Source organism: Gadus chalcogrammus, chromosome 23 (assembly GCF_026213295.1).
Source record: "Gadus chalcogrammus isolate NIFS_2021 chromosome 23, NIFS_Gcha_1.0, whole genome shotgun sequence".
NCBI classification, from domain to species: Eukaryota; Metazoa; Chordata; class Actinopteri; order Gadiformes; family Gadidae; genus Gadus; species Gadus chalcogrammus.
In genome coordinates this window covers 10315830-10330267 of record NC_079434.1, presented here as the reverse complement: position 1 = coordinate 10330267, position 14438 = coordinate 10315830, and the positions used below count along the sequence as shown (strand labels likewise).

Sequence of the window (14438 nt, the reverse complement as noted above, 5' to 3'; positions counted from 1 at the left end):
ATATATATATATATATATATATATATGTGTGTGTGTGTGTGTGTGTGTGTGTGTGTGTGTGTCTCATGGTATACATGGACCCTCAATGTCCCGCTTCAGAGTGCAGCCCCCAGCTGCTCCATCTGAACAAACAGCCCCCTTGCTGGGAGGTTGAGGGGGGGGGGGGGGGGGGGGGGTCGGGACAGGAAAACAAGCCCCCACACAGACCTGTTTACACTCAGAGAGATGCTTGTTTTGCTGGGGGGGGGGAATTCACTCAACATACCTTTCTTAAACACACACACACACACAATGTATCTTAAACACAAACACACACAGAGTGCATAAAGAGGGAGAGAAAGAGAGAGAAAGGGAGAGAGAGACTAAAGTAAATCAATCTATTTATCTCTCTATATTTGTCTTTAGTTCAATATTGTATCACTTAAAAGCAGTTACTTTCCTTATGTTGTGAATTTGTATGCACTTGATGTGTATGAACTGATTGTTGCACCTTTTGGGATGTATCATCATTGTTATATGCACTGACTGTATTCCCACTGGTGGAGCTATAAATCCTCACTTATTAGGATATTTAAATTGATCAGCTTAACAAAAACGAGTCAAAAAGGCGAATAGATAGGCCCAATGAGGAAAGAGGCGTTCAGCCCCCCAGTAGGCACCGCCAGCGCCCAGGGTGTGGAAGTGCCCCTGGGTTACCCCGGGAGCCCCAGGCTGCCCTCCACGCTGGCGCCGTGGTGTGTTTAGGCTGTGAGAGGTTCAACCATGGCAGACGTGGTCTCTGGATCTGCTGGCTCGCCCACATTCTGCTCTTCAATCTACTCCCACTACTCTTGAATCTTCTCCTCGTTCTGTGATGTTCCCGTGGACGAGGATCTCAACCGCATGCCTCCCATTTCCTACCAGGACAGGACGTAGTGGAGATGAGGGGATGGGGGGGGGGGGGGTTAGAGGAGGTTGGAGGGTCAATAGAAGGGGGGGGGGGACAGAGAGGAGGAGGGGAGAGAGGAAGGGAGGAGAGGAAGGTGGTACGAGCTAGAAGGAATCCCGGTTGAGGAGTCGACAAGGAGAGGGGAGTCAGAGGGGGAGGAGAGAGGGGGGCTGGAGGAGAGAGGGGGGAGTCAGAGGGGGAGGGGAGAGGGGGGCTGGAGGAGAGAGGGGGGAGTCAGAGGGGGAGGAGAGAGGGGGGCAGTAGGAGAGAGGGGGGCTGGAGGAGAGAGGGGGGCTGGAGGAGAGAGGGGGGATTCAGAGGAGGAGGAGAGAGGGGGGAGTAGGAGAGAGGGGGGAGTAGGAGAGAGGGGGGAGTCAGAGGAGGAGGAGAGAGGGGGGAGTCAGAGGAGGAGGAGAGAGGGGGGAGTCAGAGGAGGAGGAGAGAGGGGGGAGTAGGAGAGAGGGGGGAGTAGGAGAGAGGGGGGAGTCAGAGGAGGAGGAGAGAGGGGGGAGTAGGAGAGAGGGGGGAGTAGGAGAGAGGGGGGAGTCAGAGGAGGAGGAGAGAGGGGGGAGTCAGAGGAGGAGGAGAGAGGGGGGAGTCAGAGGAGGAGGAGAGAGGGGGGAGTAGGAGAGAGGGGGGCTGGAGGGGGACGAGATGAGTGGTGGTCGGAGGAGGAGGAGGAGGAGGAGGAGGAGGAGGAGGAGGAGGAGAGGGACTAAGGGTTTGTTTAGGAGGAAGGAGCGTTGGTGTAGGAGGCGTAAGAAGAGGAGAGAGGGGACAGGAGAGAGAGCCGGCCAGCGAGAGTGTAACTACGCTGGGTTACTGGAAGAGGTTTACGTGGACCTGGAACAGAACTTGTCTCACATTACAGAACAGTACAGAACCAAACCCGCCCATCCCCTGCCGTTTCCATGGCAATGGACATGGTGTTCTACGTAAGTGTTTTGATTGGGGGGGGAAAAGTTGGAAAAACCTTTGTGGTAAAGGTTGAGGTTGGTTCTGATATTATTCTGGAAAGATACACTCCGCCGGAGGTCCAGGATGTACCAGAACATATCGGATACCAGAACTATTTTCACAACATTCACTCAAACAGACTTTTATGCATATGTATATTATATGTACATACTGTATGCAGAATAATTTGTTTACAGCCCTTTATATTTTCAGCAAAGAAAGTGGGAAATAATTTCCATTGTGATCAATAAAGTATTTTGACTGTGAATAATGGATAAAATATTACACCACGCAAAGTACGTTTATCCAAATAAAAGACAAAAGCAAACGAGGATGTGTCTTTACATGGAAAAATGTAAAAGCATTTTCTACTTTGCATTGAATGTAAGTACATCAAGCTTCTCTAAAGCTCCAAATGCTGGGGAGTAGGTACGACTCCACATGGCATCCTATGGAATAATGTACTTATAATAAAACAACAATAACCATAATTAGTAAAAGAATCTTAGACGAGAGATTGAGATGGATTACACTCTGTCCGTCCACACCAGAAGCGAATTGAGCGACCAAATCGCCGGAAGTCATTCACTTTCTATGGGCAAGAGCGACCAGAGCGACCAAAGCGACCAACGCTACCAGCGGCCAAAGTTGAGCGACCAGAGCGTCAAAAAGAAGTTGAAAACTTTTTAACTTTATGCAAATGACTATTATTCGCTTCAGCGACCAAACACTGACAGCCAATCGGAATGTAGACGCTCTTCGCTTGCGTGGATCCCAGGGAACATCGGCAGGCACTTTGGTTCCTACCTACCTTTATTCACTCACTGAACAAAATGTCGGCTGAAGTATTAATCGCGGCTGTAACTGGGCACCCGGTGTTGTACGAACCCACCCTTTTTCAGTTCAGAGATCGAAACGCCATAGTGGTTTGGATATCAAGTGATGATAAGCGGGAGTATTTATAGGCTACATCTAGAACGTTCGTATTTAAGCGGGAATCAAAACCAAACCAAAAACAAAACCAAAAAAGTATTTGAAATCGTCACATAAACAAACTAATCGACAAGACGAGGGATACATGACAAGGGATATATCTCTTATCTTTTATCCCTCTATTCCCCACTATTCACGGAGCCTGAGGTGAATAATTTTTAATTAAATAGTCTAGATAGATAGATAGTCAAGTCTTTATTAATACCAAACGACACAAATCGTCGGGAATCCATTTAGGTGGTTCGTCCCACACAGGACAGTAGCCTACAATACCACACAGAACAAGTCTGACTGGATAATACACACAATACATCACATTAAAACTAGACACGCGTTGATAGATAGATAGACAGAAAGGCCTAGATAGATAGATAGATATGTTCCATTATTTGCCTTGCGGAGCCAACCAGTCCTGTGCACGTATGCAAATTAGCCATGTGTCCCAACGTCTATTTGTTTTGAATGCGACGAATGAGTGCAGATCATGATTTGCAGATCCAGATCAGTGAAACATATTTTAACTACTACAGCACGCAGGGTTTTTTGTTCTCGGTTGTAATTAGCCTACATTTTAGGATTTTTTTTATATTGGGGGGAATCACTGTCCTACTTGTTGTCGAAGCACTTTATCGAACAAGCAAAACCGTCTCGGCAATATGGCCAAGGTGTATGGGAGAGTTCACTATTTGATATGGCTGTCTGTAGGGCCTACTAAACGCATACGGTTCCTTTAAATGCGTCTGCATAATTGAATTGTACGTCATGAGCGACTTGAGCGACCAAAGCGAACAGAAAAATTCGCAGCGAAACTTTGTGAGCGACCAGAGCGTCTTTGACGCTTTGGTCGCTCCTGGTGTGGACGTACAGTAGTGTTAGCGCCTACAGAGGAATACAAACAGCCATCGATCAGCCTGAATAATCCCACTTTCCTGTTCCAGAGTAAACACAGCGACACTGCATGCATGTTCAAGGCTGGAATTACTACACAACATGATGTGTAGGAAACTGAGAATTAAACAAAGCAGAGAGTTTACTTCGACCCTTCTCAGAGACACAAACAAGGTGTTGGTCTGGGGATGAACTGAGGAGAAGCCAAGCACTCTGGAGAGAGAGAGAGAGAGAGAGAGAGAGAGAGAGAGAGAGAGAGAGAGAGAGAGAGAGAGAGAGAGAGAGAGAGAGAGAGAGAGAGAGAGAGAGAGAGAGAGAGAGAGAGAGAGAGAGAGAGAGAGAGAGAGAGAGAGAGAGAAATAGAGGAGTATTATTATAGCGCGAGAAGGATTAGGAATTTGGGAGAATAAAAGATAGGATGAAGATGAGAGGGAGAGGAGGGCAATGGTGCGATAAAGAGGAAGAGGGAGGGAGAGAAGGGTTTAAAAGAGCCAGCTGTCCCGTCAGAGCCCCTGTATTCTAGGAGTCAATCCTCTGTCTACGGCCGCGCCAGAGGTCCCAACCCTCCGGCCGCCTGACTCCCAGGAGGTCATTTCCTGGATGAGTCCAGACATGACGAGACAGACGCCGATGATTCCTCCAGACATGAAGGTCTACTCCGGATCTCCAACGTCTTCACCCTGCAGACTGACGGTCAACAATCCAAGTATAATCCAGAAATAATCTAGAGAACATCCAGGAAGAATCCAAGAGGATTTTAGAAAGAATCCAGGAAGAATCCCAGGAATGTATCCTCTGGATCTTTGCGTGATAAAAGATGGATAGCTGACGGTTCAGATTTCATTCACACCTACCTAAATCTCCATATCGCTGAGAGAGCAGATGTACAGAGAGGAGAATCACATGGAGTGGAGGTTGGTTTATAAACACATCTGTTTTCGATTTTACTGAGAGGAAGGGATATTACAATGCATTCACAATCTATTGTCTTGTCATTTATCTATCGATCGTTTCCTATCAATTAACCCATCATAGTAAATCCCCCCCCCCCCTCCCCAGCCATCCGTTCATTAAAACACGTTTGTTTAATGTAGTGGCAGAAGTCACCATGGAAACGGATGACATAACAGCATTTTGCAACAGCTCTGAGGTCCCACAAACCAAGAGACTTGGAACACTGCTTCGGTTCTCTCACTCTCCAACACACACACACACACACACACACACACACACACACACACACACACACACACACACACACACACACACACACACACACACACACACACACACACACACACACACACACACACACACACACCCCATCTCTCTGACCTCTCACAAGAATCTGTGCATGGGAGTTCAGATCAGAGGACAATGAGAATCCATCTCATCCAATAGGAAGCGGTGATGCAATCAGACAAGGCCGTAAACAACATGTTTGCTGATTGGTTGATTAGTTAACTGGGGGCTGTTGAGTTGTGTTCTACTACAATCAGAAAGCCATCTGGCCTCCATTAGCACTAGCTGAGCATAAACTAGCGCTATGCTGCTAGCGCGCTACTAGCACGTATGTGTTTATGTGTGTGTGTGTTTATGTGTGCGTGTGTGTGCGTGTGCGCGTGTGTGTGTGTGGTCCATATATTCATGATTCATGACTGTAAATAGAAACGGGTGCCATTGGATATGAATTACAGTCCAACAACTGTTTACCAGTGCTGGAGCTCTGGGAGTGAGCGGTAGGGCTGCATAGTACTGTTGGATCACGGTACGACAGCGTTCTTTTACTGCAGGGTTTGGGGTCGTGAGCTGGGTTTACAAACCCTACGGGGAGGCTTAAGGGTAGCCGGCACCCTGCCACCATGACATCTCCATGACATCTCCATGACATCACCATGACATGGTGGGCTCTGCGGAGCCCAGAGTGTGTGGATCCGTGTGTGGTCCCATTCTTGCTCTTGCTGCTTTTATTACCTGTGATGGAAACCATACGCATGGATACGCACACACATACAGCCACTCGTACTAACACACACACCCAAATGCACACAGACACCCATGAACACACACACTAACCCTGGGACCAGCGCACACACACACACACACACACACACACACACACACACACACACACACACACACACACACACACACACACACACACCAATACATACACACACACACACACACACACACACACACACACCCTTGGACCAGCACACACGCAAACACACAAACCCTGGGACCAGCTCGCACACACACACAAACCCATACACACAAACACATACATGCGCGCACACACACACACACACACACACACACACCATTAAACACACACACACACACACACACACACACACACATACTAACCCTTGGACCAGCACACACACAAATACACACACACACACACACACACACACACACACACACACACACACACACACACACACACACACACACACACACACACACACACACACACACACACACACACACACACACACACACACACACACACACACCCACCCACCCACCCTGGGGGGGAGATAGGATGAGAGAAGCTAGAGAAAGAAAGGGGGGTAGTGGCAAGAAATGAAAATAAGAGGGTTGGGCAAGAGGAGCTGGGGGGACATGAGAGGGGCATGAAAGAGAGAGATGGAGAGAGAGGGACAGAGAGAGAGAGAGCATGAGAGAGGGAGAGCACGAGAGGGACAGAGAGAGAGAGGGAGAGCAAGAGAGAGACAGAGGGAAATAGAGAGAACGGAAATTTGTGGTTTCATGGAAGTGACTCATGGAAGAGTAAACTTCACACCCTAAACTTAACTTTATCTAGCTTTATACCCAGACTTAAATACTATCAAACTTTACACCCTTACTTAAACATCTCTAAATTAACCTCCTAACTTAACTTCTAAATTAAAAACAAAACATAAACATGCATGAATGTACATGCTAAAGTTATTTACAACTAACTTTACACCCAGACTTAACGATATTTAAACCAAACACCCTAACTTAACCATCTGTTATTAACACCTTAAGCTAACCGTGTTTAAATATATCCCCTAAGCAACCTCTATCTTGATAACGCAATAATGTCAAAATGTGCACTCAAACTTGATTTTAATCCGTTAACAAGGCAGGCTTATAATGTGTACAGAAAGAACGAATTACTGTATGAATGCTTAGTCCAGCTTCCAGTACAATGACATAATCCCAGAGCAAAGAACGGCCAATGGGAAAATGTTTGCCTCTTCAAATTGTGGAAATTTGGTTTTCCAGCACTGCTCGATAAAGTGTTATCTTCAACCAAGTGCTTGTTGAGTCTGCTGCATGAACCCTGTACTCCTGCCTTGACCTTTTACCCCCGAGCAGTGGGAGATGATAAGCTGACCTTGACCAGAACATCCTTCCCATCCCAGATCTGTCTCCATAACCCCTCCATTCAGGCTGGGAGAAGCCTGTGTCTCCTGTAGAGATAACAAACATCCACATATCTCCCACTGGGTGAGGAGACTGAGGAGGAGTTGTCGGGGAGGGGGAGTGGGGGTTTGGAGGAAGAGGGGAGGAAATTGTGGTGAATGAGGAGGTGGAGCAGTCAGACTATCAGCCCTCTGAGACAGGAGGTCGGAGGAACGAGGAGGAGAACACATGGACCTGACAGCACACTATCTGAGGGGAGCCTGCTGGACTGGACTCTACATGTGTAAGATGCATTGATAGGCTGGCGGTTAAGATGGGCTCCCAGCTGAAAGGTGCTGGGTTGATCCTCACTGCTGGATGTCTACAATCAACCTGTAGGCAACCTTGAGCAACTCCCATACCCACGGTGGAGCATAACCCACACCTGCTCCTCAATGTCGTCAATCGGAAATGTACTTTAAGACACTTTGGATTTGGAAGCGTCCATGTGATTTAGATTTACACATTTCGACTCCGAGTCCTCAGTTCCCAACTTCCTTCACAACCTTAGCAATGATGAAACAGTGATAAAATACACTGAAGAGGTTCTGATGAAGAACGGAGTAAAACCGTGGTGGAATCAGGGGCCTGTTGCACTGTCAGACAGAGAAGATTGAGATAGTGGTCTGACCCTTCACCATGCCCACGTCCTCCACTACCACCTCTACAACCAGCCTTGCTAAAACCACAACCGCCCCTACCACCAGTACACAAACCACCATCCCCCCCACTGCCCCCCAAGACATCTGGAGCCATCTGTAGCCCCGTGCACATCTGTAGAGAGTCAGCAATTGCTGTAGTTACATAAACAGGCTTTCCAGGAATGGAGGGATGTGGGGGTGGTGTGTGTGTGTGTGTGTGTGTGTGTGTGTGTGTGTGTGTGTGTGTGTGTGTGTGTGTGTGTGGTCCGTGATTAATGGAACAACATACTGGCATTCAGAACCTGATATCCTCCTTCAGCAGCTCGGAGGGAAGCGGAGGAATTTAGAAGAATCCAGAACAGAACGACAAGAATAACAACAGAAACCCCATTAGCTAGCGAAAAGCTGATGTACAAGCTTACCCTTCCAAATAGCTCCCATTATGTGCTCTAGCTTGCCCAATCAAAGTAGCCCTCAATACGGGCTATAGCTAGGTGAAAGATAGAGCAATAACTCAAGACAAATGGCTGATATTCTGCTAGCCAAGCCAACCAGCTTCCATTATGGGCTTTAGCTAGCTAAAAGGTAAAGCACTTGACAGACGCTAGACAAAATAGCACTAGACTCAGCATCTCAATTTAAATGAAATGATACTTTCCCCCTTCTTCAACTGTGTATCAAAAGTCAACGATAATCGTATAATAAAACATCCATTGTTGTCATTGCAACCACTCCCAGTTCCCCGCATGCAAGCTCTACCGCGACAAGTCATATTTCAGAATATTCCTGCATCCATTGACCCGAATTGGGCAGTCGGCGAGTCATTGACATCCATTACATTCAGAAGAGTATTTAGAAGCTCCAATAGCTGTACCTATTTTTGTGGTTATTGTGGTTTGCCCAACAAGTGCATCCAAACTGTCCTCGCTAGGTAGCTCTCTCCAAGAGTGCCCACTAATGAAGAGATCCATACGTTTTGAATCCGTGTTTACACGCCACTGCACATGGACTAAAGACTGAGGCGGCGCAGTTAGCATTCTGAGAAAAGACTGTGGCTGTGTTTTAGGCATTGTGATAATTCAGAGATATGAGTGCAGAGCAGCATTTAAATAAGTCGCGAGAGTGGGAGGTTTTTAACGATTGGAGTGATTTCTGCTGCGTCTGTACGCCTCCTCCATCTATCCCTCTCCACCCTTCAGATTAGTACAAATAGCAAAAACGCTGCTGAACGACCTTCACTAAAAGCATGAACTTATCAGCACATTATCGTAAAAATAATACTGATTTGGATCTGCATTGCGATGACACTCTTTGGTGGCTTTTGCGCCGTCAATCACATTTGACCCCTCACTACGAAGACGAGTGAGGAGCATACTTCAAAGGAACACAAACAGATTGCTGTCCCAAGGGAGAAGAAAGGAGGAAAAACAGAGGAAATAACCCAGGGCCGCCTGGTTCCCTGTGAGTGGCTGGGCGAGGGGTCGGACCGCGTCTGCTCGCTGGGACGATCTGCGGCGAGGAGGCTCTTTGAACCCAGGAGGAACAAGAGGTTCCTCTGTTCCTCGCTATTCTGGGCCCACAATAAACTCTGTGATCTCCCACTGCACTTATCCTCTCGCACACACTCTTTGACTCTCTCTCTCTCTCTCTCTCTCTCTCTCTCTCTCTCTCTCTCTCTCTCTCTCTCTCTCTCTCTCTCTCTCTCTCTCTCTCTCTCTCTCTCTCTCTCTCTCTCTCTCTCTCTCTCTCTCTCTCTCTCTCTCTCTCTCTCTCTCTCTCTCTCTCTCTCGACAGACGGGACTGGATGAGGTCATCCCCATGAAGACCTTCTGTCCCTGCTCTGAACTGCAAACCGCAACCTGCCAGTCTCTCATACCGAGAGACAGAGGGGTAGAGAGATGGGGAGACAAAGGGTAGGGAGATGGAGGGGTAGGGAGATGGAGGGGTAAAGATGAAGGGGTAGAGAGATGGAGGGGTAGAAAGAAAGAGATAGAGAGACAGAGGGTTAGAGAGACAGAGAGGGAGAGAGACAGAGAGGGAGAGCGACAGAGGGAGTGAGATGGAGGGATAGAGAGACCGAGAGTTAGAGAGACAGAGGGGTAGAGAGATGGAGGGATGGAGAGACAGAGGGGTACAGAGATGGAGGGGAACAGAGACAGAGGGGTAGAGACATTTTTCCCCCAAAATGGTTTTGTATCAGTAAATGAGCAGTACCTTCTTAAAGTCACATGCAGCTGACACACTCGTCAACACACATCCTGCATGAACATGCACAAAAATCGACGTGTCACAGAGGTTAAGGTTCAACATTAGAATCCGCTCTGCTTCAGGGCAGGAGTTGATTGGTTGAGAGGTTATACAACAAGGTCATGAAGCAACAAAGCAGATCATTTTTTTGCGACAGGAAGGAAGTCATCAAAGTCCTCAAGTGAACCCTGAAGTCACCGATACACCCCTGCCAGGACCCCCACAAGCTCCTCAACCTCCTCTACTCTACCCCAGCCATTTCCTGTCCTCTATCCCCATCACTTCCTGTTCTAGACCATGAGCCTTTCCTACTCTCTACCACGACCATTCCCAGAATCTCACCGTGTCTGGTTGAATAGAGCTAAGTTTAGTCAATGGTTTGCTGTGTGGCCGTGGTCAGTGAATGATCTGGGGGAAAGCATTGCATGATGGGAACAACCAGAAAAGTGAATGTAGCAGTACGTTTCTTTGGTCACTATCTGCATTAATGGAGCTGGCTAGAGAGAGGTATGAGTAATGATTGTACCAAAATACTTCAAAATTTATTTTCTTTCCCAAAAACACAACATACACTCACAGATGGATGATTGATATTCTGCCTATGACCAGACATTTGATGACAACTAAGTCGAATGAGGAGTATCAGAGACCAACTTTACTGTCCAAAAGATGTCAAGCTACATCAGCATGTTGCTGCATTAGCATGCTGCTGTAAAAGCACATCGCTACTTCAGCCCGGTGCTGCATTAGCGTGCTAAATCATCAACATATCCAGCATTTTTCTGCTGATTTATATTCCACGGCTGCAGGACAACACACACAGGATGTGAACTCTGTGTGTGGCGACACACACGTCCAACATCAACAACTTAAAACACAGACTAAAAAACACAATAAACCCCAAAAATATCCACAGCCGTGAGCAGTTTCCCTCCCTCACAGGTTAGACTCGGTCCTGCTGCATTGTGGGAAGCGGTGTGGGGGGCGGTCTCCATGACAACCAGTCAACCCTACCCCCCGGTTGTTAGGAAGAGTGGTCCAGCCAGCGTTTACCGAAACCAACGCAGACGGAACGACGATGTCGCTCAGCGCCTACCAGCATATCAGACGAGGCGCCGACCAGGAGACAGCCAATGAGAGGGCTGGGAGTTTAGCGAGGCTTACTGGAATAAACAAACAGCAGACAACGGCTGGGGACGGGCGGCCGTAAGCGTTTGTTTGGGGTAATTTGGGAGCGGGGATCATAGAAACTCTGTCTCTGTGCTGTTTAGCATCACAGGGGAAGCAAGGTTACCTCATCATTCTCTCTCTAAACAGCCAGCTCTGGTTACTGAAAAACTGTTTTCCTCGACAAACCCCTGGACACGGGCCAGCCCTCCTGTAGCCTGGAGCTACAGGAGGAGCTACCCCCCCCACACACACACACACACACACACACACACACACACACACACACACACACACACACACACACACACACACACACACACAAACACACACACACACACACATATACAGAGAGACACACACACACACACACACACACACACACACACACACACACACACACACACACACACACACACACACACACACACACACACACACACACACACACACACACACACACACACACACACACACACACACACAACACACACGTACACGCACACACATATACATAGTGACACACACACACACACACACTAACCCCCCCCCCTCCATGATGAGTGGCTGGTGTGTGCAGGAGGAAGGGGCAGCAGTGCAGGTATCAGTCGGGGTGTGTCCTCATGTCAGAGTTGAACCGCTTCACAGCTCGGGTAGAGTAGAACACAGACCGGATATCTGGAGAGCATGCGCATGTTGAAAAACACATGCATGTACGTAGAGCGGCTTTAAGCTGTCATAACAAACCAGGTACTGAGGGAGCTGGGGGGGGGGGGGGGGGGGGGGTGGAGGGAGGGGGTTGGGGAGATAGGGTTAACCCCGGTGTCAGAGGAGGCCATTAGCAGCAGAAGGCCAGAGCCATCCGACTAGACTCCGCTGTGGAGAAAGTGCAGAGTAGCCCAGTCTCATATGGTTTCACTTTCCCTTCACCATCAACCGCATGGACGTGTGATAGACTACACACACAGTGCAGGGAGAGGAATGTGTGAATAGTAATTGAGAGATTTCTGTGTGTTTGTGTGTCTGGAGTGTTAGCTGGGAACGTGATCAGACACATACGCCACTCTCTCCATCGCTCCCTCTCCATCTCTCAGAGCAGGAAACTCCGGGTTGATCTTGGCAGTGCGCGTTCTCCCCCTCTCTCCTCTCACCCGGTCTCTTTTCTATTTCCTCTCTTTTTACCCTTTTTCCTTAAGAACTCTGACGACTAATGTCTTCTGCTTCAAGTAGGGAATGAGAATCAAGTAGTCGTTAAAGCTGCTGTTAAATGTTAGTTTCTTATCGCCTCTTTCCTCCTCTCGTCACATCTTCCAAACTCCTCTCCTCATCTTCTATCTTCTATAATGTCCTCTGTGTGCGTGTGCGTGTGTGTGTGATTCTTCCTCTGTCTCTACGTGATTCCTGAGTCTCTAAACAGAAAGCAACACACACTTGTTTGTACACAGAGGCACGTAAATAAACAGAGACACTCACACGCACACAAACACAAACACACACAGGAGTTAAACACACCTTGTAAACGCATCATGACCGTCCCCTGCGTGGTGTCCTGAACACCAGACGGAGAATTCAACTGTGGTCACTGTGGTAAACACTGGAAAACAGAAACCACTCTACACACACTACACTACACAACACAAACTGCACCCCAAGGAAACATCTTCTGAATGTTTTCCAACAAAATAAAATGCATCCACAACATTTTGATACGAAACACACTTGACCAAGACATACAGAAAATAACCAATAAAACCAAAAGAAGTGTGGATAGAATCATTCTGCCTGTTGGTTAGACATAACGCAGAATACATTATTCTGCGTTATAATATATTCTACGGTGCAGCAGAGAGCTCTACTTTAAACCTTTTACTTCCCAAAAGGAGTCAAACATGACCACGTTGTACCAGGCTAGTGGAGATGCCCGCTGGCTTTGTGCTAACGGAACAAGCGGAGGTATGATCGGTGTGTTGCTGGCCAGATAAACCCTGCAGACCCAACTGAACTCAGAGCAGAACCCTGGACTGGGCTCCCCGAAACATCCGGTCCTGTTAAAGAAAGCATAACAAGAGCAGGAAATGGATTAACACACTCTGGGCACCACACAGCCACGAGCTGCCCGCGCCCAGATGTCTGGGAAGAGGAGGGGGGGGAAGGAGTAGTGGAGTGGAGGAGAGGAGAATGAAAGGGGAGTAGGGGAGGAGAAGCAGGGGAGAAAGAAAGAGAGGAGTGGAAGAGAAGGAGAGAGGGATGAGGAGGAGAGTGTGGAGGGGGAGGTAGAGATGAGAGGGAACACAGGGAGAAGAAGCAGGGGAGAAAAAAAGAGGAGGAGAAGAGAAGAAGAGGGAGAGGGATGGGGAGGAGAGGATTAGAACAGAGGGAGAAGAGGAGAGAGAAGGAGAAGAGGAGAGAGAAGGAGAGGATAAGAGGAAGAGGAGAAGAGAGGGAGGAGTAGGAGTTAAAAAGCAGAAGAGAAAAGAGAGCAGGGACGCTCTCACTTTGAACGTCCCGATATAGTCCAGGAGGACCTCGTATGCGCTTTGACCTCTGAACCCGATGATCAGCTCTGAGACGTCTGCATGAGAGCAGATCAGACCAGGGCTGAGAAACTTCTGACCTCGCTGGTGTCCTGGTGTGAGCCACTACCTTACTGACCGGCTATACATCACCAGATCAAGGAGGCTGTTGAACTCTGAAGACACAAACTGGAGGTCTGGACCATGAGTAGAACCAGCTTCAGGTCGGATTAGCCTCCAAGCCCCCCCTGTTTACTTTACAAAGCATCAAATATCACTTGTTGCCTGCTTAGCCCCTGCACCAGTGTGAAGGATTATTTTAGCTCTTTACGGGAATCCTTTATGTTTTTTTCTTCCAGGCCAACTGCCAAACTAACTGCCAAGCAAGCTGCCAAGTTAGCATAAGTTAGCATAATTTAACCAAGCGTGTACCTCATTAGAGTAGAAGTGGGTCTTTGTGTTTCCAAGACCACGTTGAATGAGATTGGCTTGAATTTATATTCAAATGCCCCCCCTATTTTACATCAGGTGTGGGACAGATTACAAGCCATTTCAAAATCCATCTCCTTGTGACATCACAAGTGGAACTGTCCACCCAGATGTATGATGGAAAAATCTGATCCATCCAACACCTGGTGCTAA

At 47.9% G+C, this 14438-nt stretch overlaps 1 protein-coding gene across 2 annotated transcripts in view; it reads right to left on the bottom strand.

Annotated features, from left to right (window-relative positions):
* Positions 1-14438, bottom strand: part of LOC130376752 (collectin-12-like) — a 31117-nt gene that overhangs the window by 11913 nt on the left and 4766 nt on the right. The window lies entirely within an intron of this gene.